Here is a 15,607-nt window from a genome sequence, read left to right as displayed (position 1 = left end):
ACATTTCGACAGGTCAGTTTGACCCACTAGATTCCTATCAAAACATTGTTCGGATTTCCACGAAGGTTCCTCTCTTCATCAGCGATCAAAGCTTCCACTCTCTAATAACTGGAATTGGCTAATCAAGTCAAGGCTGTAACCGAACTCGCTATAGACTAAACAAACAACTTTCCCTGAAGTCCTAAACAGATCACAGACATTGTTCCTTCCAAATTGCTCTCTTCATAGGCCGTAACCTCCTTTGTCTTCAAAACGATCAGTGCTGCGCGAACCAGGTTTATGTTATTAGTCGAATCTACTTTTTGCTTAATGGATTACTGGATATTGTGTGCTGTCTGCTGCGTTTGAACACTGGGAGTCCCAGATTTATTCCTTATGACAAGGGTTTCCCCCAAAGGGCTTTAAGAGGTCAGGCGGGTCAATGTGTCTGCCAGTTAATCAGTACAGGAGCCATCATCCCGCCAGTGGCCGGCATGCTCTCCACTTAGGCTGTGTAATTGGTTTAGATGGACACACTTATTTCGTTGACTGGTGCACTAATTGTGCTCGGGATACTCTGGAAGGAAATCCTCAAGGTTTTTTTTTTTTTTTTTCTGTGGAGAAAACAGGAATGGTTTGATCAAAGTCTATTTAGTTAAAGAAAGTGTGGCCTGATTCATTTTCTTCCACTTCTTGCTGTAATGTCATCACAAAAACGTTTTTCTTCCTAACTAGTGAATGCACTGTATTTTTAACCAGGGGTTTCAAAGGTAAAAATTCACTTTTTGAAAGTCTAGGAAATACATTTTTACTTTAATTAACAGTGTTAATTACTTTAGTTAACAATGTAAAACGTGAAAGAATGACTGTGAAATTGTTCCCTTTAAAAATTTGGCATGAAATTTGGCAAAAAGTATGTCATGGCATAATATAAAAAAGTGGAACATTACAAGTACCATTGTTTTTCAATAGCCTGTTAAAAATGTGATAAAAAGTCATGACAACAAATGTTTTTTTTACGTTACTATCATACCTGTCAACCCCTCCCCCCGGGATTCTCTCGTATTTTACAATTCTATCCTGCTATCATCCTGTAATGGTATTTTCCTGTATTTCTCTCGTATTTTAACTTTTCAAGGGTGGCAATAAACATTAAAGAGCCAACCTCCCTATATGCAACCTCTACCGTTGAACCACCAGGGGACGCTCCTTGCTTTTAAATGTGAATCTGTTCTGTGCTTATATTTTATTTAGGCATGCAAAAATAAATATAAAAATGGTGCATGACTGTCAGACGCGCTTCATAGTGATAAAAAAACGTTTTTTTCAAAACAGATTTTGTACATGTGATTTGAAGATAAGCGAAAGTAGACACTGGGTTTTGGGTGCTTGTTTGAACAGATATACACATAATAATGTACTAATAGAAAAACCACATGAAGATGGGAAGATCATGCAAACTCCACACAGAAATGCCAACTGACCCTGCTGGGGCTCAAACCAGCAACCTTCTTGCTGTGTGGCGACATCGATAACCACTGCACCGCCCATATTAATATCATAACATATAATAATAGTATAACATGTGAATCTTGTTGGGGTTTCTTTTAAACACAAATTTTGTCTTAAATGAGCATAAAAAGTTAGAAATTTAATCGAATGTTTTCATTATGGATCTGTGCATTTTTAAAATGACGCCTGTTATTTAATGCAATCAAATAAAAACTCTAAATAAGAGATATATTCACTGCTCTTTAATCTGAATGTTTAAATTGCACAGTGAAGGAAAGGTTAATGAGATTTGATATCTTGATTCAGTTTCTTTATGATAGCTATTTATTTTAATCGGCTAAACAAATTTTTTTCAAAATCTATTAGAATAATAAAATATATTACTGACCGTTCATTTATTCATTCATTCATTAATTTTCTTGGCTTAATCCATTTTATTAATCTGGGGTCACCACAGTGGAATGAACCGCCAACTTTTCCATCTCGTTTTTACACAGCGAATGCCCTTCCAGCCGCAAGCCATCTTTGGGAAACATCCACACACACACACACACACACACACACACACACACACACACACACACACACACACACACACACACACACACACACACACACACACACACACACACACACACACACACACACACACACACACACACACACACACACACACACACACACTAACTATGGACAATTTAGCCAAACCCAATTCACCTGTACTGCATGTCTTTGGACTGTGGGGGAAACTGGAGCATCCGGAGGAAACCCACACGAATACAGGGAGAACATGCAAACTCCACACAGAAACGCCAACTGAGCCGAGGTTCGAACCAATGACCCAGCGACCTTCTTGAGGCGACAGCAATACCTACTGCACCACTGCGTCGCCACTGACCATTTCAGCTGTTTATTTACAATGAAACAAGTGAACACATCTACTCATTTTACATTTAATATTATTAATGATAAATTCTTGTTACAGAATCCATAACGGCATAATCATGAGAAAAAAGGTCAAAACAAGTTAATGCATGATTTAAACTCATTAGAAAAATTAAAGAAAATTTAGGAGGTATATCACCTGGATCTCTTAAATTAAGCCTAATCCTAAATCTAAATCTTCTAAAATATGATTTCAACAATTAGTAACAAAAAGCTTATTATTTCATCTGCTGTTTATTACAAAATTGTATCATCGTTATTTGCTATAATTTTTTGAATAATTAATTGAATTACTCCCAGGGCCATTTACAGTATATTAAAGTTAATATTTAGCCACACCATATTGGTGTTCCGTAACATCAAATTTTTTCAAGATGGGATGTAACGCTCAATCCTCAACCTTGAAGACAAGGCCATACACACATACAATTTAGTATATTCAATTCACGCATACTGCATGTCTTTGGACTTGTGGGGGAAACCGCAGCACAACATGGGGAGAACATGCAAATTCCACACAGAAATGCCCACTGACCCAGCCGAGGCTTGAACTAGCAACCTTCTTGCTGTGAGGCGACAGCGCTACCCACAGTGCCACATATTTCCCTGTGAATGTGTGGTCCAAATGAGCTGAACTTTTGCACTAATCTATGAGTGTCTTCTGGGGTTGAAAAGTAAACGTTCTAAAGATAAAACAATTTCAAGTATACTCCTTAAGGCTGTCATATATGTGCAACAGTTGTTGCTGTTTCTGGAAAACTTGTTTGCTTTGATCTCATATCTGGTGTTAGTGTAATTATTCTCCTAATGGGTAGCCTGGAGTGTTTAGCGTATCGCTATTTCACTTTATCACTGTGTGTTGAAGAAATGGCTCCTTTTGTTGGAAGCATTGTGACATACATAGATTGGGCTTAGGTTTGCCCTGTGTGTTCTTAACCCGGGTATGAATACATCATGTTTCATATGATTACTATTTGCATGAAAACGAAGTAGGATATTACATAGAGATTTTATAGTACTTCGTGTCAATACAGTGTAAATTGTGAAAATTTGCAATAATATCAACAACGATGTACTTATTGCTGTTCAAGATCAATAAATGGAATTATCCACAGTTAAATTAAAATATCAGATGTTATAAAAATGCAGTGACATAATTAATAAGCTAAACCTGCAATTTTTAAACGAATAATGGCTAATAAACTCAGATCTTTGTGTACAGTGATACACTGTAGAGCACACTGTGGCACATAACAATTTATTGAAAATTCCTGTTAAATTGTTAAAAACAGAGTTAAAATTATTCCTTAAAATGAAAGTTTTAACAATATTAATAATACTTACCATTATTAATATTATCCATTGTGTGGTGTTGGAGATGAAAATTGAACAATGGATTAAAGCCTATGTCTTGCCATGACATGATAATTTTTAATTTTTTTTCTCCATAAAATCAATGACATAATTTGTAAACTTGAAAATTAACTAGTTAAAATTATTCATCCATTCATTTTATTTTCCAGGGCAGAATGAACTCCAAACTTATCCAGCAAATGTTTTTTTCATGTTAAAATCATGAAGTTTTTCAAAACATTTAGTAGTTTTGATCAGGACTGAGGTTGCTAAACAGATTCAAGCAAAAAAAAAAAAAAAAAAAAAAAAAAAAAAATTGGAAAAACATATCTGATGCATTTTTACAGCAGTTTAACTAAGCAATTTTTTTTCATCCTGAACATCACAAAAGGGTAGTGAATTTGAACAGTACACAGGGGTTGTTATTATTTTTTTTTTTTGAGAAGTAATACTAGTAATAGTCCTGTCGCAAAATTTGTTTATTTTAACAAATTTTACAAAAAATTCTTATAAATATTAAAAAAATTATAATATATCTATCTATCTACCTATCTATCTATCTATCTATCTATCTATCTATCTATCTATCTATCTATCTATCTATCTATCTATCTGTCTGTCTGTCTGTCTGTCTGTCTGTCTGTCTGTCTGTCTGTCTGTCTGTCTGTCTGTCTGTCTGTCTGTCTCTATCTATCTATCTATCTATCTATCTATCTATCTATCTATCTATCTATCTATCTATCTATCTATCTATCTATCTATCTATCTATCTATAAATACAATACCTTTATTTTTCATCATAAAATGATATATATTGGCTTGTTAAATCTAATATAATATTTACAATTTTATTTAATAAAAATACAAGGTTTAATCCTAGAGAAACATGTCATTTCTTTAAAGAAAAAACACAAAAGCTTGAAGCTTTAATCTGCAAACTGTCAGTAAAACACAAATTAGACAACAGTTATTTCGCTGAATGAGTTTTTGTTACAAGGTACATGACAGCTAATCATTTAACAGTTTTTTAATAAAGCTTTTCATAAGTAAAAAAAAGCCCTGCATAGATAGATATTTACTCTTATGCATCTGAAGGTGATGTCTTGGTTTCAGGTAACTAAAAGACATATTTAGAGACATGTGGACTCACGTAAATGACCTTTGAGCTTCAATCTGGGGAAACTGATGTCTATGGTCTTATAATGCAATGCTTTACGTGACCTTTTCTGCTCTTCTGCTGATGTGGCATAGTCATGGAGTTTCCCATATGGTTTCAGTCCACTCCCAAACCGAAAGCACTGTCATTGATTTACTGTGTGTATTCCCCAGACACTTGATCGGACCCTAACGAACCTCAACAGCTTGTGCGAGACAAGGGCCATTAGGCTTAATGGTTGAGGGCATCAAAGGGAGTACGCTGAGAGACTGAAGGAGAAAATGAAGTTAAGGGGACGGGGTTCGCAGACTGCTAGTCTGTAGCCGCGGTCATAATTTATGATAATGCCCCTGAGCCTAAGCTTGAATCTCAGTCTGAAGCTGGAGACTTCAGAGATGTCCAGACGCAAAGGAGAAACAGAGCAAGAGACAGATAGAAGAGATAATGAGAATAAGAGAACAAAAGTGTTTCCTTTTAACTGATTCTCGAGTCTGAAATAGAATCTACAGTTTTAGAAAGAGAGATGTCATTGAGTTTTTTTAAGGGGCTCGAATCATAAATCTTTCTGACACGGTGGAAAAATATTGTGTCATCAGTAGGGAAATGTAATGCAGTTTGCATTCATTTATTTAAATCCATGACATGCAGAATTATTTAGCCATTTTGCTGGCCTCCGTCTTAATCTAAACCAGTTTTGGTCAAAACTTGAATTTGATGATTGTTATTAATTGTTGTGTGTGCTTGATTAGGTGCGCACAAGTGCTAGCATGAGCACATTGCTCATAAATGGCCACCGGTGTCACAATTAACAGTATTTTCTGAGTTCTATGTTCAACCCGATTGTGTCCATTTCTGCTTCTGAAGGACAAATTTCAATGTCAAAGTTAAAAACATGCTAAAACCATGCTAAAAAAACATAAAATATACTTCAAATGATTTTTGAAAGGATACAGGCTTCTCAAAAGATAATAAAATGATGTACAGGAGGCATCATTGTGTGAAAAAAAAGTTTCTCAGCTTTTATTTACTCTTGAATGAAAACTTAAAATGGCACCTATGATGCATAATCAGCTTTTGTAAGCTGTTTAGACAGAATTTTGTAGGTATAGTTTGTTCACTGTTATACTGGTTTGAACACCACAACTGTTATACTGGTTTGAACACCACAACTTTTTTCTTTTTAAAAAAAATCCTGATGTTAAAGTAGCATACAAATCCCAGCAATCCCCAGTGCATTTTTTCCCCTTCCATCAAATTAATAGACAAGCGTGTATTAACATGTCTCCATTGTTACGGATATAAACATGTTCACAGAACAGGATTTGCAAAGAAACTGGGATCTCAATAGCCCCATTCACACATACAGACCTTCCCAGAAAATTACCGGCAAGTGAACAGGTCCTTTTTGAAAATACTGGTAAACTTCTTTCGGCAATTCACCGTAAATAGAGGTTGTAACATTAACGAAAATTTACCCGAATGCTGCTCTGAGTGAACGCAAAAGAAAAATTGCAGAAAGGAGCATGTCCATGCTTAGAACGCACTGACAAACAACGTCTACTCCAGACAATAAGAACATTCAGACGCATTCATGTCTACAATGTTTATGAAAATAAAAGCCGTTGAATACTTTTCCAGACACATTTAGCTGCTAGATGTTAATTAGTTTCCATGTTCTTTCTTAATGCCATCTGTGTAAAAAAATTATTGATAAAATGTTTGACCACTTCTATGCTTACAAATACAAGCACAACCATTAAGAGGTAATTTCTGCTTAATGTTATCAGAATTTACTGGTATTTTGGAATGTATGTGTGGATGGTCTTTTCCGGAAAAAAAATTCTCAATGTTCTTGTCTGTGTAAACAGTGCTTTTTTTAAATTACCGGTAAAGTGGTTCCAGTAATTTTCCGGATATTTGCCAGTATCACTGTGTGAATAAGGAAGCTTGTTTATTCAGTAAATCAGATTAGCTTTGAAGTCAGAATTAGCTTCAGCCTGTTTCAACACCTTAGTCTGGAAGTTTCTAATAGCTGTTTTTGCCATCTCGTAACTACTGTATTTCTGAAAGGACAGCACAGGATGTATGCATTAGATCAGAGATGCCCAAACTAGGGCTCATGGACCAACGTTGGCCTGTTGCAACCTTTAAATTGGCCCACCATCCCATCTGAAAAAGGAGTATGAATGATGGCCAGGGTTGGGGCGAAGGATTTTAACAGAGATTGTCATTTCCAGTTTAAAAATATCTTTTTAGGTTGTTTGTTTTATTGCTCAGCTACAAAAAAGCCAATTAAAATGAAATATTTTATTTATAATAATTCATTCATTCAATCATTCATTTGTTCGTTTGTTCATTCATTCATTCATTCATTTTCTTTTGGCTTTGTTTCTTTATTAATCTGGAGTTGCCACAGTGGAATGAATGGCCAACTTATCCAGCATATGTTTTGAGCAGTGGATACCCGTCTAGCTGCAACCCATCACTGGGAAATGTTAAGGACTTGTGGCGGAAACTATAGCACCCGGAGGAAACCCAGATGAAAATGGGGAGAACATGCAAACTCCACACAGAAATCGATTATGCTACTCACTGCAACCCTGTGACAACCATTTCATTCATTCATTCATTCATTCATTCATTCATTCATTTTCTTTTTGGCTCAGTCCCTTTATTAATCTGGGGTTTCCACAGCGGAATGAACCACCAACTTATCCAGCATGTGTTTTATGCAGCGGATACCCTTCCAGCTGCAACCCATCTCTGGGAAATATCCATACACTCTCATTCACACTCATATACTACAGACAATTTGGCCAACCCAATTCACCTGTACCGCATGTCTTTGTACTGCGGGGGAAACCGGAGCACCCGGAGGAAACTCACTCTAACATGGGGAGAACATGCAAACTCCACACAGAAACCAGCAACCAGCAACTTTCTTGCTGTGAAGTGACAGCTGCGCCACCACGTCGTCACACAGATTTCATTTAAATGTTAATTATAAATACGTAAATAAATAATTTGTAAAAATGTAAATATGGTCACTCGACATAGAGGACAATGCAGAAGACATCAAGAGCAAATAAAGGCAAAATCAGATGCAGCTTGACTAGCGTAATCCATTCTGTTATACATGAGAGTTTTACAGTAATAAGTTCATTATAAAAACTTTCAAAAATGTATACTGCATTAGTTATTAGAAAGTTATTTAAAATAAAATTAAACATTATTAAATACATTAGGAAGTACCCATGGCAGGTTTTTGGCTCTTCATAAGAAAATGTTTAGGCACCTCTGCATTAGATTTATCCAATGAAATGCTTCTACAAATAGCAGTCAGTTGCAGTTTATTTGCTATAGCCAGTCTTTAAATCCAGAAGATAACTGCAAAGAGTCCTTGATATTTTATTTATGAAGTGTGGAAATTTAAAACCAAACATAGATGTCAGTGCATGGATGTGAACAAATCTTCACGCAAGGTTTACTGGAGGTAGAACTTCTGTGTATGTTGACCCTAAACATCATCTGTAACTTTGCTGATGGTCTCAAGGCTCATGTACCTCAGAATCGTTACCTAAGTGAAGCAACTTTTTTCTTGTCAAGGTACTTCTGTTTGTCTGTTTGGGGACATCTTCAGAACCATTCAGTTAATGTAGTGAGAGTCTCTGTGGCTGTCTGCAGGGACGGGTGAACTCCATCACACTGGTGCATGTCAATAGTGCACGGCGCCTGAATTCGTCAGGCGCTGGGAAAGAGTCCTCTGCGGAGACAGTGTGTAAATTGCCTGTCATCAATTATTAAGAGAAGCATTTGCCTTCTGATTGATCAGCCCCTAATGCATGTTCTAATCATTGCAGTTAAGGGAGTTTTTCCTGCTGATCAAAAACGGTCGAAACTGAAAGGTCAGGTCTGGCAGCAAAATGAGTGATAAGATTGGTACTGAGAAATGACACTTTGTATGAGCTGGTAACTTTTGGGAGGGCAATGTGATCTTTTGTCATGTAACACTTGAAATCTTTTGATCAGTGGTCTGATAGCTTGCTTGATGTGAAATACAGGGGTGTTTCACAAAGGGGGTGGGGCTGGGAACAGAATGCATAAGGCACAAAGGCTTATAGGAGCTCATAATCGCTTAGGTACCTCTTCCAGCATGATTTTAATTGCTGACTGATGATTTATTTATTTATTTTCTTTTTAATAAATTTTTTCAACAGAATAACAGTAGTACTGGGATCTTTTGACAACATGTACAGCAGTTTTTGTTCGACATTCAAATGCTTAAACCAAATTTAGAAGGACACAGTCACTAAGTACCCTCAAAAAAAATTCCAACGGGAGACCCAAATGCACCAGATGCACCTAATGCATTTCTAATGTAAATCACAGGTGTAACCTGATATGACGCTGACAACAGAAGTGTGAATCCAAATGCAAGTTTATTAAACAGAGAATGGTCAAGAAAGCAATGGTCAAACCAGGAGTAAGCCGATGTTAAATAAGCATGGCAGATGGTCAGAAGGCAGGCAGCAGACAGGAATAAACAGACAAATAAGTTGAGGGTCCAAACACGACAAAGCAAGACAAAAAAAACGCGTAGTAATGTCACACGTGCAGTGAACAAGACTCAGCAACAGTTTGTGTGTCTGTGCTGCTTAAATAGTCTATGTAATTAGTTCTTCACTACCCTCAGGTGGTGTGCAATCAGTCAGGATTAGGAACTGCTGTGTGTGTGATGCATGACTGCATCATGTAGTCCATGAAATTGTGGATTTGTAGTCTGTTAGCAATCAGTGTATATATGTGACAATAGTGGTAAAAGTGTGGTTGCCTGAATTAGCCACATATTGACTAAAGGTATCTGAGCAATTGACCATAATAATGATATACATTTTGTGGCCAAGTATATACAAAAATGTAATACACATTCTTTATCACAATCAAGAAAGACAAAGCAAAATTTTGTAATTTTTTGTATCTCTTTTAAGTACATTATAACTTTTTCACAGTCCCAAAATGCATGCATCACTTTGCCTTACATTTCAAACATAACTGAGAACAATTGGGGAGGCAAATTGGAGTTAAATAAATCCTGTGAATACATTTAGAGTTTTGTTCATGAATCGAAATTGGAGCAATTTTGGGATTGATATTTGAGCAGGCAGATAGCCCGTCCTCATCACTCAAAATAGACCCCAAATCCTTTTGCCATATTACTCTTAAAGAATCAAAGGTTGAAGGAGCAGTATTTTTTCAAGAGTCCATGAAGAAAAAAGCTGTTTCTCTATTTCAGCAAGATTAAATTGTGTATTACCTTCTGTCAGATGGAATGCTAATAAGTGTCGAATTTGAAGGAATTTATAAAAGTCTTTACTGGGAGGACTAAATTCCTGTCTTAACTTCTGAAAGGATCTTATTTGGCCATCATCAAATAAGTGACCCAATTCCGACATTCCCTTTGACCTTCAAAATAAAAAGCCAATATTCAGTATAGTAGTGGGAAAATCAGGATTAAGCATAATAGGTGACTTAAAGCACAACTTATTTGGGATAGATAAATAATATTTAACATATTTCACCATATTTGTATAAATGATAGGGAGCAAACAATTGATGATTTCATACCAATTTATAGCAAGAAAGAACAGCAATTTTTAAAGGCTTTGAAGAAACACCTAAGGCTAAAATTTAAATGTTGCATGTGAGTCATTCTGCAAGTTTGTGCTGAGGGAATGAACAGTCTCCAATCATGTTCCTTGTGTAGGTATGATTCACAATGACTTTAGGAGACAGAAAGTTTATGAAACATCCAAGAACTCAAATGAATGTACAAAAAAAAAAACAAAAAAAAAAACACTTCATTTTTAAGTTTCAGAAAGAGGGAAATGCACAAGTGTAAATAAAATGAACTCTCAGTACAGAGCTTTAAACCACAGCCTTGTATGAGCAGTGAATATTTTTGGTGCTCTTACCAACAAAATCTTTGCTGTTCTCACGCTAGGACAGGAAAAGAAACAGCTGTTTTTTTGTAGCTTTGGTGGTTCTGATGAGATGCCTGCATTGCCTCTACCTACCTCTGTGCGGAATCATGCCAGCTGCATTAAAGTCTCGATTGCACCGACTGTGCCAGCACACACAGAACCAAGCTGCATTCTTTCAACCAGTCCATCATCTCTGCCAAGAACTCAGCAGAGCACCCAGGCCTGCACTTTGTCTTTGAGGTTTCATCTGGGATAAAAAGGTTAACATTTAAGCAGACTTTGCTGATCCTCCAGATATTTCTCTGTATTGATATACTGGGGGTAAACAGTTTTAAACAGGATGAAAATGCTCTTTTTTTTGTTGAGATATCATTTTCTTTCTATTTAGTGCTGCCCTTCAGAAATAGCAAAAGATATTCCCATGTTTCACAGATGACAAATTGGTCAAAAATTGCAATCTTTAGATTCTAACAGTGTTCACCCCACAGCTCTTAATGGCTTTTGTTTTTTTCTGGAATATCAGTGAGCACTCAAACCTTTATAGTAGTTGTGTAGTGTATCTTCAGAGTGAAAAGATGGATCTGCAGTACATGGATTTTTTTCTTTCTGGAGAACAGGTTAACTGATCAGTTCATTTGCGAAAACCATTGTTAGCTAACTAAGGTTGCAAGTTTCTTCATTACAAACATAGTTTGTTGATTTGGCGTTTCCCAAATCCATCGTTCCAACGAACATTTGCAAACTGCATCGCAAAGTTGTACGCTTGCAACTACAGCTGTAGTTAGACGCATAGTTCCAGGCTGTATTCTATTTCCAGTTATCCCCCTGTGCCCTATTTATTTAGAACATTCTAACTATTAAGCTTGGAAAGATAAAAAAAACAACAACTTTAAAGTCATCACTCTTAGGTGTAATTTGCTTTCAGAGTATTTTTACAGTTCAGTTTTAGTGATCTTCATATTGACAATTATGTTCCCTTCATAGTGCACTTTGAAAACATTTATGCCATTTTGAACACAGCCCTGGCTCATGACGAAAGCTATGGGTGACCTATTATTTAAAAGGGGAAGTTACTTTATATCTTGCTTTTTAAAACAAAAATATATTTCATTTTATTATTATTATTAAGTAGGAAAGATTTATTATTAAGTAGGATTTTCTCTAAAGAAGTAGTTACTCCACCCTGTTTAGGTACTCATTATGTAGGTTTTACATTATAACTAATGTGGTTCAAACAATGGATCTGCGACTGAGAAACAACGGTTTAGGTAAACACTCATCACTACATTGTTTGTATTTTTTTTTAGGTTATCATACTGTCAGAAAATTTTACTGACCCATGCCTAGTAACCTTTTTCTCAGGAATTGTAATTGATTGAGTAGTTTTAAAAATGTGTACTTTTACTCTTACTTGAGTACATTTTTAGTGCTGTATCTGTACTTTTTTCAACCTGCAGTCACTACTTTTTTTCTTGTCTATGGAGATTAACAAAATTAGTCCTGTGATTCCTGTTCAATCAAATCACACATAGAAAGTAAATAGCATCATAAATAACTACCTCAAGACATGGGCGATTTATAAAATGCAGCAAACTGTTTGGAAGCATTAAAAATGTCCAAGAAGACGTCCAAAATCAATATCAGTATTTGACGTCAATAGGTTGGTTTAAGATGTTGGCTCGACTTTTGATTTTGGTCACTTTCTAACACAACCTAAAATCAACCAAATATCAACTTTTATTTAACGTTGTTAGTAGACATCAAAATAACATTGTACTTAGACGCTGGCTGGATATTGAATTTTAGTCACTTGACATCACAACCTAAATCTAACCTAATATTACGTCCTATGACATTGTGTGACCGCTGGGCAATAACTACATGCACTACAGAATGTTACGTTTACACACATCCACAAATTACATGTAAACGCATCAGCTTTTCACAGCGTAATACTCACTACTCACTACTCATGAGTACTTTTAAAAGGGCTACTTTTTACTCATACTTTGAATAAAATTGACAACATATACTTTTACTCTACTCACACTACATTTTTAGGCAAGTAATGGTACTTTTACTTGAGTATGATTTTTCAGTACTCTTTCCATTACTGCTAGTAACCACACAATATTAAAAAAACAAGGTCATACAAACTTTTGCATGGGGTTATTTTAATAATTTAAGCTTTAATATCTTTAATCCTAATTATCTTTAATATTTTATGCAAAATAGACAGTACACACACAAAAAAAGAAGAAAAAACATGGAATTTGGATGATCTCTCTTGTTTGGTTAACTCTTCAAATTTGAACAGATTCTGCAAGCAGTACACGAACTTTTGAGCACAACTGTATATAATTATAATTCTGGCTCTAACAAACCCAGCAGGCACAGAACGTCGACATGACGTCAGATTGATATTTTACCCCAACGTCGTGGGACGTAGCATTTTGATTGGAAATGAAAAGCAGGTTGACGTCAATGTCCAATGTCAGACAGATGTCAGATTTTGGTAACTTTTTGGTCAAAACAACAAAATATCAAAGTCTAATGATATTACAGCTTGTCCTTGTGCAGACATTACCCATATAATCAAATGCTGGATTTTGGTTGCCATACCTGACGAATGAATATCAGTATTAATATATTCAGTATTTGATTGTCAGAATATGACGTTGGTTTAAGATGTTGGCTTGATGTTGGATTTTGGTGACTTTTCAACACTACCTAAAATCCACAAAATATCAACGTCATTGTGTGTCTGCTGGGAAGAAACAAACTCTAATAGTCTGGTAAAAACATGTCTGTTATTTTTCGCTTTTGCATCACTGGCAACTTCCCAAGCGCACTGTCCTCTGCTCTATTGTTCTGGTAAGAGTGAGGTCATTGAGGCCTTGACCCTTGATCGAAAGCAGCGATTCCCTTGTCTCCTGGGTAATAGGATTACCTTGTGCATGCGGGTCTACTCTTATTTCTCTTCAAAGGGGCAATGGGATTCCCAACAGGGCGACATTGTCTTCGCCTATAGCGCTAAAAGGACCTTCTTTGTTTTAACAGTTTCTTGTACGTGCTTCTTAAGCAGATGCCTTTGTCCAGACAAGAGACTGTAGTCGGGTTTTAGCTGTTGATCTAACTGGGATGTAGTTTATCAGCTAATTTAACACTTGGATATTCATCATCGCTCTGAATAAATGTGCAGAATTGTACCTTTATGAATAAAACAGATTGTGAATGGAGCAGTACTACTAATGTACCTACTACATGTATATACCCAATTTACCCATAAAAGTTCATAGTCATACCTTAAGGCAACATGTTACTACTCTAAAGTGTTAAAGTTAATCTCTTAGGGGTAGGTTTTCTGACAGTGTAGAGTGTTCACAATTTAGTTATAGAAGAACTTTTAAAAGGAAGCGACAGGAATAGAATCATCTATGCTGAAAAATCTCTCATAAACCAGTCCTGGTCCAGGCTGCTCAATGCTTATTAGACAATAGTGCTGGTATATTTCTGGACTGGCTGTCATTTTATTCCCCAACACTCCTGGTTCCTTTGCTGGGGATCATCCATGCTGCAAGATACCTTATGCCGGTGACCTGCAAAACAGGGAAGCTAACATGATTAGAAAGGCCCTGATCAGAGAGGGGGCCTGAAGTGACCTAAGAGAGGACCATATCAACGGGAAAGCCCCCACAATTTTTACACCAAGGGGTGTTTTTTTATGAATTGGGTTCAGGGTTGGGTAAGTTATTTTAAAAATGTTATTTATTATAATTATGTTAGTAAAATTGCAATGAAATACTTTTCTAATTTCTTTGTCTGAAAAGTAACTTAATTACTCAATACATAATTTAATTACTCAATACCAAACCTTCACATGAATCTCAATGCTAAAAATAGAAATTAAAGGTGCAGTAGATGATCTGCCTAAATGCTATTCGTTAAGCATAATGCCTTTGAAACACTGCCTTCCAAACCACAACTCCTAAAAGCACAAACTCGCACCATAAAGATGACAGTAGACAACCCACGTCATTCCCCAGGTAGAAAAGTTTATGGTACTTTACATACTGTAATACTCCAACTCCCAATGAAAAACGTTCGAGGTTACAGAAGTAACCCTTCGTTCCCCGAGGAGGGGAACGGAAGTGCCATAGAGTGGATGAAATCCACGAATGGGAGGATTCGGTTCAGAAGCCGCTTGTCTGAAAGAGTATTGAACGGGCCAATGAATGCAATGAATTGGCAGCGTAAGCTTGCACAGGTGTACTTAATTGCCAATTATCCCAGCATATAAGCACACCTGGAGCGAGCAGACGACATCCTTTTAAGCTGAAGAGACTTTCAAACAGCTAAGGGACAGTCATTATGGCGACGGAGTATGGCACTTCCGTTCCCCTCCTCGGGGAACGAAGGGTTACTTCTGTAACCTCGAACGTTCCCCTTCGGTTGGGGAACTTCAGTGCCATAGAGTGGATGAAATCCACGAATGGGAGAAGTATGGAAAGTGCCATAATGACTGCACCTTACCAACGCCCCCGATGAGGGGATTGTCAAGCAAGAGTGACGCACCCACATCATGGGAGGCGCGGTCCTCCAACGTGTCCCTGGCCCTAATTTATCCTACTTCAACAGAAGTTTTACAGATTTAGATATATTTTTGGGAAGTCGTGAGCAT

This window comes from Danio rerio, chromosome 5 (genome assembly GCF_052040795.2).
Source record: "Danio rerio strain M-AB ecotype USA chromosome 5, GRCz13ab, whole genome shotgun sequence".
Taxonomy (NCBI): Eukaryota; Metazoa; Chordata; class Actinopteri; order Cypriniformes; family Danionidae; genus Danio; species Danio rerio.
The sequence above is the reverse complement of the archived record's forward strand: the minus strand, read 5'-3'. Positions refer to the sequence as shown.